Source organism: Pinus tabuliformis, chromosome 4_2 (genome assembly GCF_031772625.1).
Source record: "Pinus tabuliformis cultivar Carrire ecotype Pingquan chromosome 4_2, CPIR1, whole genome shotgun sequence".
NCBI classification, from domain to species: domain Eukaryota; kingdom Viridiplantae; phylum Streptophyta; class Pinopsida; order Pinales; family Pinaceae; genus Pinus; species Pinus tabuliformis.
In genome coordinates, this window is record NC_142304.1 from 1059094124 (window position 1) to 1059106419 (window position 12296).

At 37.1% G+C, this 12296-nt stretch overlaps 1 long non-coding RNA gene across 1 annotated transcript; it reads left to right on the forward strand.

The window, feature by feature from the left end:
* Positions 1–6961: 6961 nt before the first annotated feature.
* On the forward strand, positions 6962–11283 carry LOC149173248 (uncharacterized). The gene is made up of 2 exons (XR_016259110.1): positions 6962–8354; positions 8477–11283. It is a non-coding gene; the product is annotated as an uncharacterized LOC149173248 (long non-coding RNA).
* Positions 11284–12296: the final 1013 nt, after the last annotated feature.

Sequence of the window (12296 nt, forward strand, 5' to 3'; positions counted from 1 at the left end):
GCTCATGAAAGCCATGTAGCAAGATTACAAAAATAATTCATTACATCATTTATTACATCAGTTACAAAGATCATGTCATTATGAAGACCAAACCTAATTACAATTTCTTCAACACTCCCTCTTAACTAGGGAGGTATTCATAATGGTACTTGGTCATTCTCAATCTGAATAATTTCTCATAAGAATCGGATTTGCAATCCATCTGTTACAACACCATTTCAACCAACATTGTTTCTATTTAGCAAGGCCTTGACTAACAACTCTATCTCTCACTTCGATCAGAGCACACAATGTTGGCGAGACCAATGACTGATAGACACACATCATCATTGTCTCTCTTAGGGTCATACCCACCCGGGTGTTCTTTGAGTATTCCCTACTTGGACTATTCTCATCTTGGGTTCCAAGCCCTCAAGAATATCGATCCTCTTTCCCACTCTTGTCTTGGATGCCCTACCACATCCTCAAAGAGTGTCAGATGCCAGATGATTACACAATCCTCCATTCTTTCTTCCAAACTGAAGACAAGAATGTCGTGTCTAACTCTCCCTCTTAATTAGGGATGATTTCCAAGTTTCTTTTCACTTAGAAACTTGCTCGAGTTCCTTTGCTCATAGGAACTTCCCAGAGCTCCCTCTTACCCAGGGACTCTATTGTTAGTGCTTTATATGGTCTTCTAGTTCACTGATGATTCAATACTTTGAGGTCATCAATTTCTTCACATGTAGGGTTTAACCATCCATCACTTTCCTCCATCATGTCATTCCTTCTTTCCCGGAAAGTATCCTCCTTGGCTTTACATCTGGGGCTTCCTTCATAAGCTCATCTGTATTTTCTTTCCTTCAACAGTGATTGCTTTGGATCATAATGTACATAATTGTGACATCCTTCGCAATTCTTCTTTCCTTAATCCTGCACACATACCTAGACTTTTCCAAGAGGTCAGACACCAAAACAAATCACATATTACCTTTTGGTGATGGCCTTCTTCTAGTGACATCTTCTTGTAGGTATCAATCGTCCTTCATACATGTTGACACATCTCCCAATAATATCTGTTGTCAAGGGTCCTCATCCTTTCAGACTTCCGTTAGAGTCTTCACATCTTTCTGGGAGATATCCTGGTCAAGTCTTCCTAATCTTTTGGATGTTAATTGCCTTCATCAAGGTTGCATACTTCACGATCTCTTCCATACTTATTTATTTCATTCCCAGGAGCTCTCAGGGTCTTTCAATCGTAGTCAACTACCTCATACTTCATATGAGGACATATTATGTTGATTTCATCTAGTTAGATTTATGTCTTTTTGCATCCTTTCAGAGAAGAGATCCTTTCCCTTTTGATCCATTTTATCTACAACCCTATATCATGGCATTACAATATTAGATGCAAATACAAATACAATCATACATACCTCATTTTTACTTTAGGTGTCTTTCAACAACTTCCTTGATTAAACGAATCTTCAATCCCTTGATCTGCTTCAGCATATCATCAGTCCTTTGTCTCATGATTTCCATAAGTTGGAAATCCCGATGAAACATTTGTTGCCTTCTGGACTAGGAGATCCTCCGCTAAAGTTTCTATCAGAGATCCTTTAGGATCTAGTATGTCCCCATTTGGAAAATGCTTCCTTTGACCTTCCTTTAATGTATACTGAGATTCCCAAGAGCTATATCCTTTATGATTCCCATACTAGCTCTTGTTTTTCATAATGCCACAATGCATCTCCTTACCATGATCATATTTGCAGGGTCTTCTGATAGGATCCTTTTGAGAGGGATACCATCTTATTCTTAATGGAGATATATTATTCCCTCTTTATCTGAGCTTTCTTCAGCTTCATTCACCCTTCCAACGATCATAGTACTATTCTCTCTTGTCAACCTTCCTTTACTTATCAACACTTATTTGTGTCCTATCAACTTGCCTTAATCTATTGCTTCATAGAGACCACAGATTGTTGATCAAGGTACCCTTCTTGTTCATGGACATCTGTTACCTTGCTTATCAATAATGATCATCTATTCATCATTTTCTTAGATCTCTCAATTGAGATCTCATGAAGATGTTTCTTCATTCCTTGGCACCTTTTGCACTTCATTTCAAAGAGTATATCCTTTTATGTCTCCTTTCTTACTTCATAGAACCTTAAGAGTTCTCATGACTTCAAAGGAGACCTTGATGTACTGACTTCACTCCCTCATGAGGATTCTGTCAATCCTACTGCAAGAACTTTCGATGACTTATCTAACCCATAGATCTTCTTGCACTGATGAAGTCAATAAATCAAAACTTGATTATAGAATAAAAGATACTTACTTGATATGTGAAGACAAGATCTTCACCTTGATCATGTTGGTTGTTGTTGAGGTAGATGCATTGATGTTTCCTTCGGATAGGATCCTTGCTGAAGCTTCTCTTCAAGTCCTTCAAGAATAATTGACTTGAATATCTGGTCCTTGCAACATCGACTAGAGGTTGCTTGCCATGATGTAATTGGATAGTGCAACATCTGATTTGAGTATTGTCCATATGCTCTCGAATCAATTTGAAAGGTATTTAATCTGAGATAGTAACTATCACTGAGATGCTGAAGGTGTAGTTGTGAGATCTGAAAACTGTTTTCATTCAACAACCCTTACTGCTACAGACTTGATGTTGTATACTGTTTCCTTGATATAAGGTTTGATCAAGGTAATTGTTTAATGTAGGTCCTGCCATCTTTGAACTTGCTTTGATGCTTGAATCTTGATTCTTGCATGTCTCTTTTCTACCCTTCCTTTGACTATTGAACCTTCCCTTTGATACCATGTTGAAGAATCTAGGGCAAGCAAAGTTAAGATGATTCTTTGTTACATGATAAAAAATTGTGAAGTATTTAAACAATTATCTTAGCTTGATGTTTACTTCATTATTAACATGTGTGTGTTAACTTCATCAAACTGCTATCAGTAATAAAAGAGTCAGGAACAAAATTTTTTGGCTTTCTGCCAGGGCCAAAACCTCTCCCTCTTGGAGAGGAAAACCCACACGAAATTATTCTTATAGAGATTCTATTGACGAATATCAAGACCATGACCCTTGACACTATCTGCCTCTCCAAGACCAAGCCATCAATCCTCTTTCTCGAGCACTGCTGAGATCATCATCTTGCTGCTCCTCTGACACCATTGCATTAATGAGAATTTCATTGTTGTAGCAATGTCATTAGGTTTATCATGGCTACACCATGGTTGTCACTATCATGACATCACTTCAATGTACTGCTTCTTTTATCATACTTGGACTATAATACTTCTTGTGATCCTTGTCATTGTGAATGCCTTTGAAATCATATTCATATTGAGATTACTATCTTGACTGAGATTGTAACCATGTTATAATAGAGATACCTTACTATACCTTATCTGAGATTTCAAACCTCCAAGAAGGACATCCTAAACTGTCCTCTATAATATGGATCTCTGCTCCATCCATGACTGCACCTAGTCACCAAGAACTTGCACCCAAGTGAGTAGCTATGTCGAGACTCTAATACATATAAGGTAGAGATGTGATCTTCATTGATCCTATAGAATAGATTCATGACTGCTCATCCTTGTACCTAGTATCCTACAAGGATACCATAATTGCTCCTTGTCATACTTATCCATGTAATGCGAAGATTGTCACTATAAGGGTTAGGTCTCTATATAGTTTAGACCTTACTGCAATAACCTCATTCGAAGTCTTTACTTCCTCATCCATCCAAGCATTGATTCATAGGTAGTATATAGATCATATCTGCGTCCATATTATACTTTCAAGTTCTGGTCATGACTGCACCTAATACCCTAGCCGAGGTGCAGTCAGACCCTGCTTCTTCATGCGAGATCTTCTTCCTTGATTGCGTGCTCTCTGCCTCCTTGACTGCGGCTCCCTCACCCGAGTCCTTGTCTGCTTACGGTGACATGAGATCATGTTGCCTGCACCCATATGAAGCACACCTTCCTGCACCCTATACCCTATTGACATTTCAGAGAAATGCGAGATCTTCACCACTGATTTGCAGATACCTCAACAGGGTATTTATAGTGGTTGTGCACATATATATTAGGCCGACATGACCTTTTGAACCGACGTGTCTTTTTCTTCAAGCCGACATGCCATATATTTATATATTTAATCAATTTTTGAGTCGGCATGAAGATCCTTTGAATCTTTTGCTTGCAGACTTTAGTAGGCTTGCTTTTGAGGCATTGATCTTGGTCTTGGAGGGTTGTTTAGACAACTTGAAGACTTGTACATATTTACATAAACTCATGAAGAGTTTTTATACACATGACATGACTCTTTTACATATGAATAAATTCTAAAGACATCAAGAAGAAGTCTTTCACCTAGAGACACTTCTTGCTCATGATACCCATGTAGCAAGATTACAAAAATAATTTATTACATCATATATTACGTCAGTTACAAAGATCATGTCATTATGAAGACCGAACCTAGTTACACTTTCTTCAACAATTTGGATGTGCATCTAAGTCTACAAGGTATCCAAATCAAGGGAAGGAGGTACTCTCTATAGCGAAGCAAAGAAGCCCTAATGTCTTAGGGTTTCCTAACCTAGACAAGCAACTGAAGAAGGAAGAAGTGCTAAGAATTCAAGTATGTGCCGAAAGTAATAGTGCAGGAAGAGGAAGGATTTGACCTATGCTTGGAGGAGATCCTAGTCAAGGGTTTAGGGTTTGGTAGTTGTTCAAATAAGAAGCTTCAATAAGAGAAATCTTACAAAGGGTTTTCCTCTCAAGAGTGGAGAGGGTTTGTCCTTGGCAGAGAGCTAAATTCTGTGTTCTTGTTATTTTGCTTTGGTAGCAGTTTGATGAAGCACACACATATGCACTAGTAATAATAAGAAGAAGTATAAGCTATCTAGAAGAAGTAAAAAGACTTCACAAATTGTTATCAAGTCTCAAAGAATCATCACAACACTACTTTGCCCTAGATTCTCTAACAGTTCCCTTGACCAGATCTATAAAATACCATGGGCAGAAAACCATCATGCCCAAAACCATGTGCGAAATCCATGCACAAAACCATAGGTAGGTCCGACCACCTAATATAGGGTCCAAAATATTTTTCTCGGGCCATTGCCCCGGGCCCTGTAAAGGGGGGCTATCGCCCCCCTCAAACCCCTCGACAAGGGGGGCTGCCGTCTGCCCTATGGCCCCCCCACTGCGCTCGAGTCAACGAAGGGGGAGTTGGTTGCCCCCCCTCTACCCCCGACTTCGCGCATGGGGCTAGTCGTGGAAAGAATATAACACACACCCAACATAGGCTTGGTCGAGCCTAGATGCCCCTTGAGAAGTTTAATTCCCCTAAAGTGGCTTCCATTCCTCATTCCCTCCCCATGAGGTTTGAACTTGTGACCTCGAAAGGGTTAAAGCCCACTTAAACCAACTCGTCTACATCTCATGGGTGAAGTGATTTTTATTTTAAGATAGGGTTATTTTTATTTTATTTGTACATACTCAAAGTGTTTACGGGACCTTACATCTCTATACTGGGTATAAACCAACCTAGATCTATCTTAACTCATTTCCCTTGATGATAAGTAATAAAATATGTTTGCATCTGAGGAGATTTCATCTCTTTCGGAGTTGAGATGGATCTAGGTTGATTTAATTTCCCCCTTTTAAATAGGCTATATTCCACATGAATACCATGGGTCAATACCCTGAAGTTATTTTTATTGTAATGTTTTTTTTTTTTCAATTTATTTTGATTGACTAAAAATGTTTTACATGTCAAAATTTTGTCTAACTTTGAATTCCTCAAACTCATATTAGTTTAAAACAAATATATGAGTTAGATATATATACATTTAAACACATGTAACAAATTTTTTAACCATGGACATTTAACTTCATTTTACTAACTTTGTTACAATATGAGAGCTAACTAATACATGTCCAAAAAATTATATGGTTCACATTTGTACATATTTATATAACAAATTTTTTAATTAATCAATTTAATTAAAAGTGTAAAAAGACACAATCACTTTCAAAATAAATTTTAATTTTTGATTTGTGAATATTATTAAAAATATTTTAAAATATGTGGTGCAAGTTAAATTTCTACCATTCACTTAATAATTATAAAAAATATTTTAAAATATATCTTGAAAATTAAATTCCTACAATCCACTTAATAATTATTCATTATTAATTTTTCATATAATTATTATTATAAAAAATTATAACTTTTCATATAATTTTTTTAGTTAAGACTAACGCACCCATTCACCGTCAATCCAAGACCTTATGGACATAACTTTTCATATAATTATTATTATAAAAAAAATATATTTTTATCCTCCACTTAATAATTAAATTAAAATTATAAAATTTCTATTAAAAAAACATAAAAATAAATAAATTATTAAGCCAAAAGCCTTTTATAGTGTGATTATAACGGAGTTGTCTATAATGCGACTTTTTGAGATTCCGGTGACGGAATCCGGTGGAAGAAATTGAGATGAAATCATGATTTGTTGCAGTTAAAATGGTTTTTTAACTGCATATTCGGATTCAGCACCCTGAAAAACCCCTGGGACGGTTTCATTGTGCAGAAATTAGCTATCAAACTTGGATTCCAATAAATTACTGCCGGATTTTCACCGGAAAAAATCGCCAGAAAAGCTTTCAAAAAGTCGCGTTAAAGACTACTCCGATTATAACACTCTTTTTCCCTCCATTTAATGACTCCCTTTAACGCCGTGGCTTTCACATTAATGTGAAAATACTAGTTTACACTTATTCACAACTTTAATTTTTTTATTATTATTATTTATTTTTTAAACATAATCAAAATTAATAATTCAAAGGCCAGGATAGATGATCCATGTAATTCTCTCCCTTTAATATCGACCATACAATTTGTACGGTGAAGATTTAATCTCGACCTCCATACATACTGTCCAACCATGCTTGACTCTGGCATGGAGTTCTGTAGGGCAGGGTAATAGGCGAGGACATTCCCTGTCGTGGGCAGGTTGAAGCACAATTCCCATATTTCACACCGTATGGTGTATTTTCTTTTCTGTTGTGGAAGGCAAAATTTTGGTTAAGCAAATTTTTCCTTTTAGGGTTTGATGCAAGCTGGGACAGTCAGAAAGAAAGTATTTCCCTCCCAGGCTGTGTCATTGTAGAGAGTACTGCGGGGCTGGAGGGGAGCTTGGATCCGGTGACTGTGGCTGTGGCCATGGGAGATCAGGGTTTGCCTATCAAATAGCGAAGGCCATGTGGGCATGGATCTACCTCTATAAAGGATTCCCCGGTTGGCTGGACTGAGGTGGTTGGAGTTTATCACCACTGGTTCAGGTTCGATTCTCAGGGTTCCGTGTGTCTTTTATTTGAGACTCCTGAAAGTTATGCGCTGGATTTGGTCAGCGATGATAACTGGAACAGGGGATGGACATGGCCTTAAACAGTATGCATTCGAAGACAATGATATTCAAGTTATACATTCCTGAAGTTATTTGCCCAAGGCTTAAATTGTTAATTTTTCAGCAACCTAAGTTTGATAACTCAGGCTTGCCATCAACAGTAGCGAGAATGGAATGTTGCATAAAATTTGAAAGGGTATTCTAGGTGGGGTTGCAAAGATCTCTGGTTTGTTCTTGGGTTGTGAGTTTTCTTGAGTGTTTTTTGTTTTCGGGTCCGAGCTTTTGCTTGTCAAGTTTTCCATTTTTGTTTTTAGTATAGATATCCTAGAGGAATCCAGTAGTTCGTTTGACATATAGTTAGTAAATTTTTGGGGTTAAGATATGTTTTCCTTTCCGTAGTAGGGTCACAACAGGGAATTTGAACTTGAGCCTTTACGGGGTTAACTAATTGAGATGCCCTGGAAGTTTTTTAATATAATTTTGATTTGGTGGATTTCTTGGATTTTTGTTGTTGTTGTAACTTTTACTTTCTGCTGTTGTCGTTGCCCAGTTTTGCAGCACTGATTGTAGAAGTAGAAATATGCGTGTGAATTTAGGATATGCAAGATTGGAATGATTTGTGAGTGTTTTCAAAATTTTTGCAACTTTCCAAGGTTATTCTGTTTGGTAACAGTTTTTCAACTTCCATGCCCTGAAAGCTCGTGGAACCTGCAATTTCAAGCTTGGGGCAAACACCTTCAGGAATTCATAGCTTGAATGTAGACCTGGCTGAGAGTTTGGACTGCTAGTTGCAGCTAATGGACACAGAGCGCGCATATGAGAATGACAGAGTTACAGTGCCATCCAACTGTGAGAATACAATACCAGTTGAAGAATCTGCCAATGTTCGGAAGGACCTCGTTCTTATCAGGGGCACAGGTAAGTGGTGATGCTATTATCAATTTCATTGTGATATTCGGTGAATGAACATGTGCTGGTTGTAATTGTGGGTTTTAAGCGCTTCTCTACTTAAAAATGATTTCTATGCATGTTATCTGCAGCTGTGACCTCTGTGACCAATGAAGGATTCACTTGGGGAAATTTTGAGGGCTAAGATTGTCTGTAAACACAGACATCTGTGCTTTTGTGTTTTTGTTCTCAGAAATTAATTATGTTACAATAACGCAAACAAGCTGGTTAAAATCAACATGCATTTAGCTCTGTCTAGTGCATCATGACAGGTATGACTTTTTGAATCTGCATACCTACATCTACACACGTTTATATAAATACTGGCTTTGATTCCATCCTCTTACAGATCCATACCAGAGGCCCATCGACATGACTTTTAAACACAAGCATATTAAGATAATCAGACAGGACGCAGTACTTTCTGCATACAGATTATCTTCCTGTATGCAGTACAAAAAATTCCCTAATTCCTCACTTCTCTTTAAGTTACATCATTCGATACTGAGATCCTTACCTGTTCCGCTTAACAGCATCACCACAGGGCAGGGTAATAGACATGGATGTGACACACTTTTTTCATATTGAGCTGTAAAATGTATCTCACCTTCTTATGTGCAACATGGCAATAAACAATATAAATCTGTTTTGTGTGATCTCTTTGTGTGGCCGAGGGATCAGGTGTGGTATTTTTGATTCATCTGACTTTTTATCTGGAGAATTAATCTTTGCTTGTGGCTTCTATGATGATCTTTGAATTTTTTTTTTCGTTGCTCATTTCAATCGAATGGAGGTTGTCTTCTTACATAGTTTTATCCCTGAACCAAAGCTATCATTTCAGCTTGGTCTTTCAAAATATATGAATTTGATCTGGCCTTCTTTGGTCTTGATTTACGCTACCATTTTTTAGCCTCAATTTGGTTTCCACTGGGTGCTCCATGAAAACTCATCTCGTACCTCTCATGGATTGGTGGAGACCAAGGTGTCTTGTCTTAACCCCGTCCCTTGCAGAAAACTGGATCTGGTTTTTCTTTGATAAATATGATAGAGTGATAAGTTTATACAGAGAGAGGGATGCTGGAATCTCTTTTGGAATCTCAGTATGATGATCGGTCTTCTGGATCCCAGCGCTGGGTATCTTCATCTTGATTTGGAGGTATGAATCTATACCATGGGGCATCCTTGATTATGGATTTCACCTAGTCCCAGATTTGAAAGAGGCTATTTAGTGAAAGGTTTCCATAATAGATTTCCATCAAGTGCTGATAGATTCCGTTTGTCAGCTACTTCTATCCAACCATCGTTCTCATACCAATTTGTTGATACATATCTAAAGAATTTGGTGCTAGATTTGAAAATTTCACAGTTCCCTCTCCTTTTCTGCTATATAATTTTGAAATTTTCCCTTCATAATGTATATATATATCTAAAAGAATGGGTTCATGCTGTGAGGTTTAAAACCAATATGCAATATGCAATATGTGAGGTTTAAAAACTCATGATGATTTAAACTTCCTAGTTCTACGACATTTACTAAACTAGTAGTAGGATGCTCTTGAGATTCCTGCTTAGTCATGTTGTGGTAATTTCTGCCTTTTGGTGAGATATGTATAATTCCGACTTTAGGTTATTTGTCTGCAAATATGTTTTCATTCGCTTTGTTCTAGTTATGTTTTCATTTCTGTAGACAAATTATCATCAGCAGGCAGGAGAGTCAGGTTTGATCTAGATTGTGTTTTATGTGCTGTTGGAGAAAATACTGAAAGAGTTATTTCCATTCTGATTGACAAATCCTGGGGTGTTTTTTTCTTGTGTGAACTCCATATGATCCAAGTCCTGACAGAGATCTAAGGTGGAGATCACTTCAGTCCAGTGCCAAAGCAGAAACAGCTTTAAGAATCTTGTTAAAAAGACATGTGCTGTATTACGGACAAAAACATTTTGTTTGCTTTTGACAACTTGCCTTTTCCCTGTTGAAACAGCACCGAAACTACAAGTGGTTTTATATTTAGTGATAGATGGTCAAATATCTTTGTGGAGCCGTTAAGTGATGCGCTGTATTATGGACCAAAACTTCCTGTGGCTTTATATTCTATCGTAGATGGCCAAATCTGTTTGTGGATCTGTTAAGCTGCATCGATTCTTTGCTGTTATGAGAGTAGGTGCAGTAATTACATTTGATCTAGTGCTGGTTTCCAGCTATGGGTCAATTTTCTGTTGATGATAAGAGAATAGAAAGAAATAACAGGTATTTCTTATGTATTCTGGTGACTATTTTTTTCGATCATATCTGCATCAGGGAGATGTTTAAAGAAATTTGTCTGGGCCCTTGCATACTAATGGATTGTATTAGTATGTTACGTCAATTGTTTTTCATGGAAGTTAAGCTTGTATAGATTGTATTTTCCTGTTTTTACATAATCCTCTTATCTCGTCTTATTGGAAGAATTTTCTAAAAAATAGATCTGTGATCATGGACGGTGAGTGGATTTGACTGAAGAATTGTCTTTCTGTTGTCACCATTACCAATATATTTTCTTTGTTTCAGCAGTTGTCCAGCTGCTGACAATATGATTTACCAAATGAGAGGGTTATAAGATAATGTGGAAATTACATTGTTTTCTTTGTTTCAGCAGTTGTCCAGCTGCTGACAATATGATTTACCAAATGAGAGGGTTATAAGATAATGTGGAAATTACATTGTATTGGTCGAAATAATAAAGGGTCAATTGCTTAGCTTGCTGGCTGCCCAACCATCTCACCACTGAAAGAACAGATGATTAAAAAAGAACAAAGGAGATGGTGATGATAGGGCTGAGGTTGGCCCCTGGGCTGCAAGGGCCTTAGAGAAGACACCCATGCAAATCTGAGCAATTGTCTAAATTACTGGTGCATAAATTGGCTTTACTTGGTGTTTGAGCCAGTGCAAAGTTTGCAAAGGTTTTGAAGCTGTTTATTTAGGAGGTTCGTAATGAACTGTGTCAAGCATGGAGTATGATATGCCATATCTTATGTACTCTGGACTGTTTATTTTGAATAATAAAATTTTCATTGTCATTGTATTGTTATCCAGTCTTTGAGTCAATTCATGTGTTCTGTCTTTCTGTGAGATTGGTTTTGCTTTACCCAATTACTTTTCAGATTTGCTTGATCTTACCAAGGAAACTGCCGGTATAGGAGTACTTGCTACTTCACTTGTGAATTACAGTGGCTTGGGGAGTATTACCTGTACGTTTGTTTTTTGTGTTGCTTTTTGACTTGGTATTATGGGATTATTACCTTTGTGTTTTATTGTTAGAATTTTTCATGGGTTGTTCTTAAGTTCTTCTCTCTTTAGAGTGGAATTAGTGTCATGATGGAAAAATTGGAAAGATGGTGCATTTGTAAAAGTGATCTTTAGGAGTGTAGTTTGTTATGTGTGCTCTTATTATTTTTTCTTATATTAGCCCCTTTTTTTTATGAAAGCCATGCTTGCTTGCTTAGGTTAATGTGGTGGTTACATTATTTTTGGGCATGTTGTATAATGATTGTTATATATCCTAGTGTTTATATGGAGGGAGTAATTCTTTTTGTTTATATGTAGGGAGTGATTCTCTTTGTTAATGGGATGTGAGAGGGTACCAAGGTTAATATTTAATATCTATTTATTGTAGCTTTACTGTTTATGAAAGTATGTTAGGTGGATATGTGAAGTTACTCTTATTAGTCCCTGCCTACTGCAGTGCAGGGACTATAGCGATCGATTTGTTGTTGTTGCATTGATATCTATTTGTTGTAGCTTTACTGTTTATGAAAGTATGTTAGGTGGATATGTGAAGTTACTCTTATTAGTCCCTGCCTACTGCAGTGCAGGGACTATAGCGATCGATTTGATTGATTTGTTGTTGCATTGATATTAATTTTCGTTGACTG